Here is an 11,725-nt window from a genome sequence, read left to right as displayed (position 1 = left end):
ACCATCCGGAACATGGTGATTTCGATATGGAAGAAGCTGCAAGGCTAGCGGCTGCCCGTGACGTTACCGTGGAGGAATTGATGTATGCAGCGAGATGCTGCACTACCCACCGCTGATATAGCTCCTAAATTTGTCTACGGGGCCGACTTGGTCAGCACATAGCAGCTGCATAAACTGCCAACACATATGCGGAATTTGCATCAGTGGTACCTTGATGCATGCAAGGAGAACATAATGTACATCGTGGCGACTATACCATGGGAATATTACTACCGAAAGGAGGAGATCCATATTGAGATGAATGAACTCTGGCAGTTATTCAATTTAGAAGCTCTCGACAAATCTCTCATGAGTTGCTATTGCTTGTAAGTTGTCAACTACATATAAGTTCATTTTCATTCAGTTCATGTTCGTTTTCATTGCATATACTCATTATATCTTATGTGTTCTCTATTATGCAGACTGGAGATCAGTGAATGCAAAAGTAATAATATTATCAATATTGGGTTTGTTGACCCAGATAAAATACATGTTCAAACGGTAAAGCATAATGCCCAAGAAACGGGGGGGAAACCAACTAAGGTTTTTGGGGGAGCAATATTTCTGTGATTCAATATTGTTTCCTTACAACTACGAGTGAGAGTCTTAATGATCTTTTATGTACATTCAATTTTTCTTACTCGATGTTAAGTGTAATTCCTGACGTATATACATAACATATGCAGCTTCCACTGGATTCTACTAGACACTCAACCTGATAAGGGAATAGTTGAAGTAAGAGACCCACTGAGTAGAGGCGTGGACGGGTTCCGCGACTTGCAGAAGTTGCTCCAAGTGTAATTTCCTTCATCGCCGCGTTGTATCTTTCGTGAGATATCAATTAATTATCCACTCATTCAATCATTCTTTTGCCTGGCAGGGCTTGGACCGCTTTCAAGAGACATCGTAAGGACGGTACCCGGGCAGAGAAGCTAACATTTACTCCTGTACCGTGCCCTCAGCAGCCACAAGGGACGAATCTATGTGGATACTACGTTTGCGAGTCCATTCGCATGTTAACCACTGAGAAGCAGAACAAAAATAAATTCAACGTAAGCAATAACACTCACAAACTTTATTTATTATCGTCAATATTTCGTTATCAAGATTGATATAGTCATACTCATCTCATTTTCGTATATAGGTCGACTACATGCGGGACAGTACTCCAACCAAAGGAACACCTACTAGGAATTACGGAGGAACTGACGGGACTTTTGGTTAGAGAAGTACTAAACAACAAAGGCTTGTTTAGTCCAAATAGATGCTCTACCTCCAAATAGACGGTCGTTAGTACCGCTTGTCGATTGTGAGCTAAATGTATATATATATGTAAGGGGAATCTACATGTAAGGAGAATCGACTTTTGCTTCCAATATTTGTTTGATCGATCTATATATATATAATGAATGAACGTGTACCACTTCTAGTAGCGTACAAATATATCCAACTTTTATTTTCGAATGGCGGGGGGTGGCGGCGGGGGGGGGGGGTGCTGCACCTCTCAAACCCTAAAGCAGCAGCGTTATGCGCCTGCCACGTAGAGGGCCTTTTGTCGCGGGTGGTAATACCGCCCGCGACAAAAGGGTCTGTCCCCTGCGCGACCCGCGGCTGCCACGTGGTGGACCTTATGTCGCGGGTTGTAAGAGACCCGCGACAAAAGGGGGACCTTTTGTCGCGCCTCCCTTGTCGCGGCTGTCCGCCCGCGACAAAAGAGTCGTACGACCCGCGACATTAGGCCTGTTTTCCACTAGTGCAATTTGTGTCGGGCGCAAATATATTGTAAGTTTACACGGCGAAACACTACGGTGTGGGAAAATACTACAAATAAATAACGGGGAAAATTACTTACTGGCAGCCTTTAAACTTTTTCCCCATCATGTCGGCCTTAGACTGCTCATAGTGGGAGTACCATAGCTAGTAACATCACACATCTCAAGGCATTTTGTGACATGACATGGTAATAAATGAAAAAAAGAGCGAGGTGGTAACTAGCTATGTTACCATAACATCACACACCTCAAGGCAACATGAGTCTACAACATAATAAATGATACAATGCATGACACCACATATAAGTTAGTACCCACTATGAAGATAGTAACCTACACTAGTAATATGACATATGTTACTAGTCTAAGTTACTATGACCAGCCTTAATTGTCCCCTTATTTCTTTGCACAGGGGACTAGCCAGTCGCAAAGTTAGTGACCCGTTGAAACATCTGTTGTCACCGGCTACATTGACTGACGACTCGTTTAGCGATTCCATATTGAGATTCTGGTGCATGGTGCCTGAACATACCTCTCAGACTGCCTTGTTGAGCAAGTGGAGCGAAGATTTGTTGACCTTCATAACATTGATGGAACCATCGGCTTCATATGTGCAACTCTTCGAGCGTTCAATATATAGCCTTGTGCTATGTGCCCAAGATTTTTATTACTCTGTTTGAACGTATTTTTCTCGTATTATAGCGGTCTTGAAGTTGAATATTTTGAAAAGTATCTTTTCTTTGCGGCGGTAATCACTGGTCCAATATGTGACCTGCAGTGCGACTCGGCCGAAAGAATGGGCCACCAAGTTCAGACCAACGCCATAAGAGGTGGTCGAATCGTGTCATGTCAACGAGTTGGGGAGCTTCATGCGCTTGAAGGTTTCATAAAATATTGTGTTGATGGCGCTTTCTCCATCCACCAATGTATTGCTTCTTGGGTTTCCCCTCTAACTCCACTTTACGACTTGACTAGACCCGGAAAACCACTCGGGTGAGTCGCGCGGGCACCTCATTCTCTTACCAACCTTTGGTTTTTCCAAGCCTAGGGCATGCTATCTTTGTCACTGATCTTTTGGGAGCTTTGAAGTTTTGCACCTCCTGAAACCGAAAACATTCGACAGCAGTTGATACGTCTCAAACGTATCTATAATTTTTGATGCTCCATACATGTTTTACACCAATTCTACTATGATTTACATACACTTCGTTACACTTTTATACATTTTTCGGCACTAACCTATCGACAAGATGCCACAGTGCCAATTCCATGTTTTATGTTGTTTTTTGTTTCAAAAAATTTGTACAAGAAACATTCTCGGTATTGGACGGGACAAAAGCCGAAGTCAATATTTCTCCGTAAAGTTACGACAGAGACCAAAGGGGGGACGAAGAGGCGCCACAGGCGGCCAGGCCACCCCATGGAATGGACTAGGGTGGGCCCGCGTGGAGGGGTAGTGTGCCCCCCCAGGTGGCCACCGACCTCGCCCTTTCACCTATTTATTCACGATCTCGGGAAAAATCTAAACACCCGAATCTCCATCCATGAAAAGTTCCGCCGCGGCCGCCATCGCAGAACCCATCTCGGGGGGGGGGGGGGGTTCTAAAGTTCTTCCCGGCACCCTGCCAGAGGGGGAAATCATCGCCGGAGGCATCTACATCACCATGCCCGCCTCTGAAATGATGCGTGAGTAATTCATCCCTGGACTATGGGTCCATAGCAGTATCTAGATGGTTGTCTTCTCCAATTTGTGTCTCATGTTTAGGTCTTGTGAGATGCCCTACATGATCAAGATCATCCTTATGTAATGATACATGTTGTACTTGCTAGGATCCGATGAATATTGAATAGGGATTTCTAGTTTCGTGCCCCTGGTTCGTTAGTTGTACTCAGTTTTCCCCAACCTCTTAACTTTTCCTCAGTTTTCCCCTCCCTCTAGTTTGAAACCCCTTTCAGAGGCTCGGACGGGAGGGTTGCCGTCTCGTTCAGCAGGCCTTCCGTTACCGGTGACGGCTAGGGAGCCGCGGTGGTTTTGACTTGACCGTTGCTTTCAAAATGTGTTGACTATTGACCGGAAGAGCTGACCCAAAGCTTCCCCTCCGTCCGAGACTGGAGGAGCTCACACACCGCCCCTCCGCCGCCACGCCATCCTGCCCACCTACCTTATGGCGTCGTCCGCCGCCGAGCCGGCCCCGCCCCCCCCACCACCCCCGGGCTCCGCCTCCACCAGATCTGGATCTACCCCCGTCCTCTTTGTAATTCCGTCTGGTGTGCATACTATTCCCGCCAGCCGTGGAGAAGATTGGGAATCGGAGGGATCTAACGCATGGATTCCATCTGGGTAAGCATCGTCTGCCTATCCCATGTGAATTAACAGTAGGCAGTTTTTGAGCGCCAATCGTTGTTGCTCAACTAACCGCGTTGCTTTTCGAATAGGATGGATCCAGCGCTGGCTTTTCGGCTGGTGGTTAGGCTGGATTCTAGCTTTACGCGTGATTCTAAACGCTGTAAGACCGGGTTTAACTTCCCCGCGGTGGTTGCAACCACCATCTCGTTAACGGATTTCAAAGCTAACATCTACGATAACTACACCCGGAGCTCTCTCGATGCAGCTCATTTCGAATATTTCAACAGCTCGGAGGGAAGATTTGTTCCACTAATTTCCGAAGACGATCCGGGATTTCTTTTGCTTTCAATGCTTCTTGCCGGTTCGGTAAAATTCGTATCCATGTGGACAGGGGCCAGGCATCATCCGGTGCCGGGGCATCATCGGGTGGTCGGACATCATGTCTCTCTACCGCCGCTGCCTCCGCTAATAGTGTGCGCCGTGGCGCTCCTTGTAGGTCCACAAGCAGCACCATCCGTCCCCGTTGCTAGTGGTAGCCGATCGTTCGTACGGTCGATGTGGAGGACGATGCGGACATTGAGGATCAGCCTCCTCAAGATGATGAGGATGAGTTGATGTTTCCGAATTGGTAGATCGATGCAAGAAGCGGTGCAATGGAGGATCAATACATGGAAGATATGGCTTTTGGTGCCAGATTTGATGACACTGATGATGAAGAGAAGAATGAGAATGATGACAGCCTCGTTTTAGCCGATTACGAAGGTGAAGACTTGCCAACAATTGAGTGGAACAGGGAGAATCCCCAGCCTTGTAGAAGGCACCGTGTTTCAAACGATGATGGACTGCCGTAATGCAATTACTACATATCACATTCTCACTAAGAATAATTTTGAGGTTATTAAAAGTGAGCCGGTAGGTTCACAATTAAATGCCCATACCTAAGGTGTAAGTTTAGGCTGCATGCATCCACAATGCGCGAAGCTGACTTGGTTCAGGTACTACGCCAACCAGCTTGTGTATTTAGATCACGGTGTAAAATTTGTTATCTATTACCGACATCCCTTATCATTATGTTTCAGATAAAGAAGAATAAGGAGATCCATAGGTGTCCACCTCTAGGGGAGAGCCGTAGCTGAAAACAAAGCTAGCGAAGACTAGGTGGTTGGCGGATGTAATCCTAGATTGGCTGAGAGAAAATCCTTCACTTGGTCCAACAAAGACTCGTAAAAAAGGTGGTTGAGAAGTATAAAATGGAAGTACCTTACATGAGGATGTTCTATGCAAAGGAAATGGCTCTTGACAAGATCAATGGTCCATGGAATGAAAGCTTTCGACTGATTTACACTTTCAAAGCTGAAGTGGAGATGGCTAGTCCAGTGCAGTGTTGTAGCGATAGACAAGCGCATAGCTTCCCTACAAATTGAAAAGCGGGAAGGTAATGCACAAGGAATGTTTTAGAAGGGCTTTTGTTTGTTTCAAAGCGTGCTAGAAAGGCTTTTTGGACGGTTGCAGGCCTTATTTGGCCGTGGATGCATCAGCTCTTCATGGCAGGTTTAAAGGACAGCTAGTTGCTGCTACTGCAATTGATGGACATAATTGGATGTTCCCTGTTGCTTATGGGGTTTTGGAGGTTGAGTCACAGGAAAGTTGGACTTGGTTTCGCAGAATTTGCGCGACCTTATAGGTCATCCACCAGGACTTGTTATCCACACAGTACACTTGCAAAGGTTTGGAGACTCGCGGTAGAAGCAAGTATTCCCCGGAGTGGAGCATAGGGAATGTATGCGACACTTGGTACAGAATTTTACAAAGAAATTCAAGGGTAAAGTTTTTACCGACAACCTATGGCCAGCTTCATACACATGCAGCTCTAGGAAGCATCTGTTTCATTTGGATGTGTTGTATAAACAAAAACCTGGGGTGAAGGAGTACTTGGATGAACATCATGGTAGGGTGTGGTCAAGAAGCCAATTCAATGAAATTTGCAAGGTAGACTATGTAACAAGTAACCTTGCGGAGAGTTTCAATTCAAAGGTCAAGTCATTGAAAGGGCTTATGCCGTGGCAAATATTTGATAAGATTAGGCAGATGATCATGATAAAGATCGATCTCGCGTCAAAGAATTGCATCCACAAATTATGTTGGCCATCTCATGCTCCCATCTTTGATTAAGTCTTTGCATGCCAGGGCAAAACAATTGAGGATGCAATGCGTCGAAAAGGAATGGAGGCCGAGGTAACCTACACCGACAAAGAAAACAGGCAAGGAGGTATCCAAGTGAGTTTGGTTGATAGGACATGCCATTGTAGGGGATGGCAGATCCGTGGGATACCCCGCATTCACGCATTGTTTTTCATGAGTGTTATAGGGGGTGAAGATGGTGAAGTTGATCAGGTATGTGTCGAGTATTTCTCTGTTGCCAAATTTAGGGCTGCATATGCTATGAATGTTCCTACCTTGTTGGGAAAAGACCAATGGATGAAAGTCGATCCAGGCTTCAAACCGTACTCTCCAAGTATTGACTAGACCGGCAGGTAGGCCGAGGAAGAATAGGATCGGAGCTAGTGCGAGAGGGTGGTGCACCGATTCGAAAACGTAAGTGCAAACGTTGTGGAATCCCCTGGACACATTGCTAGGCTTTGTAAAAATGGAGTTGACCCAGCTTTTGGAATGGAAGATCAGGCGGGAGCAGAAAATGCGAGAGGAGAATGAAGCAGCAATTCAACTTGAGATTGAAGCAAGCAGCTCAACATGAGGTGATTGAAGCAAAGAAATGCAAGAGGAGATTGAAGCAGCAGCTCAACATGAGGAGATTGAAGCAAGCAAATGCAGAGGAGATTGAAGCAGCAGTTCAACATGAGGAGATTGAACCGATGGATCGAGAGCGGGGGGAACAGATGGATGTAGAGCTGCTTGAACCATTGGATGGAGAGCAGAGGGAACAGATGGATGTAGTATGGCTTCAACCGATGAGTCTAGAGGAGAGGGAACACTATAGTCGAGAATGCCACGAAAGTAGTAAGGCCATGATACAAGCTAACTTCGAAGAGTACATGGCAGAAGAAAAAGCACAAGCTTTGCGTAAGAAGAAGAACAAGAAAGAGGGCAAAAGGAAGGTAGACACCGGTAATATCCATGTTAGGGTTACCCGGAGTAAGGTGGTGGCCCCGCGAGTCACACCGGGAGCAAGAGAAAGATTTTATTCTGAACAACTAATTTGAATTTATATGAACAATTTGTATTGGGGTTCCCTTTGTATTGGCGATCCCTTTGTGTTGAACAATTTGTATTGGGGATGCCTTTGTGTTGAACAATTTGAATTTGTATGAACAATTTGTATTGTGGTTCCCTTTGTATTGGGGATCCCTTTGTGTTGAACAATTTGAATTTGTATGAACAATTTGTATGCCACATTTAAGCCACATTTATCATTTTAGGGTTTTAGGGTTTTAGGGTTTTAGGGTTTTAGGGTTCAATTCAAAATAATTCAAAACATGGTGGAACCTTCCCATGGAGCCTTGTTATGTTACCTACAACCTAGAGAAATAATAATGGAAAAGTAAATATAGAGATATGAAGTTTTTATGCCAAAAGCTTCAAAACCACTTCCTAGTCCATGAGCTACTAGATATGAAGATGCAGGGCTTTCGCTCAATACACCTCCCAAATACCCACTATGCTTACAAACTTTGTCCAAATGAGTCCAAATTCGTCACACTTGTGTATCTTTGAGTTGCAAACAATATCTAGTCGGCCAAAATGTAATATATTGTTCAAATAACACAATTTTACAATTTTTATGCCAAAAGCTTCAATTTCCCTTAGTCCGTTTATTATTTGGGTGCCCCTGTTTTACTTAGTGTTACTAAGTTTTCCCTCCGGGCCCACTTGTTTTACTCGACCATACTCGCTTTTGCCCTTCCGATAAACATTTCCTCACTTTTCCCCTCTTAGTTCTACTCAGCTTTTCCTAACTTGTACTCACCGGCTGATCTCCGATTGGTCGAGATGTATGTCACACAGATCTTGGTTAGTTGAAAGCTCAACGAACTCTTGCACCGTTCGATCATTTATGATCGGACGGCCTGTATCTCTCTCTCTACCACGATGGACGCATACGGAGACAAGAGCAGAGCACATACCTACCAACCCTGGCAGTCGCATATTCCAGTCGCATCCTCCTCTCTCGTATTTCCTCTCTTACTACGGTGGTCGCGGCGGCGCGGATCTAACCGTGCGTGCGGCGGCGCGGATCTAACCGTGCGTGCGGCGGCGTGCGGCGGCGCGGATCTAACCGTGCGTGCGGCGGCGCGGATCTAACCGTGCGTGCGGCGGCGTGCGGCGGCGCGGATCTAACCGTGCGTGCGCCGTGGATCTAAGAGTGCCGGTGAGGATCTAACCGTCAGAAATAGTTGAAATGTCTCTCTCTGTCTCTCTCTGTCTCTAACCGGTGAGGATTTTATTCTCAGATCTATTGAATGATGAAGAACACCAAGACGGCGGCCGTGCCGACAGTGGTCATCGATGCCTTGAACATTGAAGCCATCGCCTACAACATCGCTTCGACGGCGCAGACCCAGCCTTCAATGTCGGAGCCTGTTGATGTCTCACTTCCGGTGCCGAGAGTGCGAATCGATGCCAAGACGATTGAAGCCATCGTCTACAACCGCGCCGCAAAGCCGCCGATCCAGCCCTCCGCAGATCCGTCGCTGATGAAGTACACCAAGACAGCGGCGGTTCCGACACTGGTCATCGATGCCACGAACATTGAAGCCATCGCCGATAACATCGCTTCAACGTTTGATGGCGCAGATGACCGCGTTCGACGCCGCAAATTGGGATAAATTATGATAAATTTGTATTTTTCAATTTCCAAATGGGATAAAATTGTTCGAACTACTACCTCCGTCTCAAAAAAAGCTTCTCCACGTTCTTGATGTGTCCATGTACATCCGTATGTATGATTTGAATTCTATCCCAACTTGATTGGGAAGATATTGATATGTATTTGATCCGGAGGCTGGTACATGCTTTCACTTTTGGGATCCCTTCACTTTTATAAAATGTTCATGCATTCTAAAATTATCGTGCGCATTACTTAGCACAAGTAGGAAATTGTACACCAAAATACAGTGCTTAGAGCCACAACAAAATACAAGTGGTTAGAGCCATCTACCGAATAACAATTCTATACTAAATCGTCTACCGTAACCACATAACCGCTAGGACAGGGATGACACCTAATAAAACCGCACAGTATGAATCTACTTTTCTCCTCTCCCATCACTTTAAGTTCATGTTCTAGATTTTCTACCACTTGATCAAATACGGCAAGATCTGTCTCAACTCTCAACTTCTCCTTGCGAATAAGCTCTGAATTCTTCTTTTCTTCCTCCACAATACGCTTCAGCTCGAATATCATCAGGTTTTTACGGGCCAATTCATCACCTAAATTGGCCACCTTCTCCTCCAAATCCATCCTCCGGCTACACCACCGGGTTGATTCATCTTGGTATGCAATGTACCATGGATCATCGGCTTGCCCGGCTAACTCGTAACAATAATGGAAAAAAGAACAACTGAAATCACCCCAACAGGCCATGGCGGAACTTCAAATTCAACGGTAGTACAGAGAGCTGAAGCTAGATACCCGCACTTCCGACGAGGTAGGAGAAGTAGAACGTGGCCACGACATGATCGAATCCCCACCCTCGCCGGTGTACCCGCTACGACCAGACATTGAGGACTATTTCGTACCTGCAAACTCCAATAAATTACGGGAACCGAATCGATTAGGGGGCGGGGGAGGCAGAAGAGGAGGTCTTACCAAGCTATACCAATTGGTGCGCGGAACAAATCCCGGTCGTCGTGGGCGGCGGATCTGCTTGCGGCGGACTTTCCTGCGGTGGGTACAATGCGTGCGGACGAAACAAGTGCCGGAGCCGTGGTTGACGTGCAGCGCCGCAGTTCGTCCGACACCGCCGGGGGACGAGCCGGCGGCGCGACGAGGCGCCGGCGATGGCTGCTCCGTCCGACGGTGGGGAACGAGCTGCCAGCGGTTCTCCGGTCTAGCTTAAGAATAATTAATTAGCGAACTTGTTGCTTCTCTCTATGATATTCTCTAAAGACATATATCAGAGCAGCAATATGTGAGTTTTCCTGAAAAATAGACGACCCAATGGTCATTGGCTGCGCAGGCCCCACAGAGCGGCAATATATGATTTTTTCTTTCTAAATAAGTAGACGATCCCACTGGTCATTGGCTGCGGCAGCCACACAGAGCGACAATATGTGTCTTTTCCTGAAAAATAGACGACCCCACTGGTCATTGGCTGCGGAGGCCCCACAGAGCGGCAATATATGATTTTCTCTAAATAAATAGACGACCCCACAGGTCATTGGCTGCGGCAGCCCCACAGAGCGGCAATATATGTCTTTTCCTGAAAAATAGACGATCCCACTGGTCATTGGCTGCGGAGGCCCCACAGAGCGGCAATATATGAGTTTCTCTAAATAAATAGACGACCCCACTGGTCATTGGCTGCGGCAGCCCCACAGCAGCGGCAATATATGTCTTTTCCTGAAAAATAGACGACCCCACTGGTCATTGGCTGCGGCAGCCCTATAGAGCGGCCCCATTTGTCATTGGCAGCACCGCGTATAAAATCATGAAATAAAACAGCCCACACGTCGGCGATAGATGGATGGCTGCTCCGACGTGTCTCTCGACCCTACCCGTCAGCACGAGACGGTCGGGGAGGAGCTGCCCCCGTGCGGCCCCACCCGGTCAGACTAACGGTCAAGGCCTCTGACCTGACGGCTACCGGCCATTCCAGCACTTGTGCGTGTTTCAAACTAGAGGAGGGGAAAACTGAGGAAAAACTATGGGACTGGGGAAAACTGAGTACAACTAACGAACCAGGGGCACGAAAATAGAAATCCCTACTGAATACTATGTTGAGGTCGATTATATATTCATGCCATATGTTATTTGTGGTCTTGCATGCTCTTCGTTGATAGTAGATACTCTGGCCAAGTAGATACTTGTGACTCCAAGAGGGAGTATTTATGTTTGATAGTAGGTTCGTGCCTCTAGTTTTCTGGAAGAGTGACAATAACTTCTAAGATTGTAGATATGTTGTTGCTACTAGGGAGAAGACAACAATGTTTTATCCGAGGATAATTATATTGTTTAGATTACACACAATGCTTAATGCTATTATCTGTTGCTTGCAACTTAATACTGGAAGGGGTTTGGAGGATAACCGGAAGGTGGATTTTTAGTCATAGACGTAGTTGGATTACGGTCTATGTATCATGTTGAAATGCCCAAACGAATCTCATAGAAATCATCTTGTCATGTATGATCGATATTTTGTCAATTGCCTAGTTGTAATTTGTTCACCCAACATGTTATTTATCCTTTTTGTTCAGAAAAACCGGTGAGATTGATAACCTCACTGTAAGTTGGGGCCAAGTATTTTGGTTGTGTTGTGTGCAGGTTTCACGTTGTTGCTGATGCTGGTAGTGCGCTCTGCCACTAGTCAGCTAGCAACACCTTCATAAA

Source organism: Lolium rigidum, chromosome 1 (genome assembly GCF_022539505.1).
Source record: "Lolium rigidum isolate FL_2022 chromosome 1, APGP_CSIRO_Lrig_0.1, whole genome shotgun sequence".
NCBI lineage: Eukaryota > Viridiplantae > Streptophyta > Magnoliopsida > Poales > Poaceae > Lolium > Lolium rigidum.
This window is presented reverse-complemented; position numbering follows the sequence as displayed.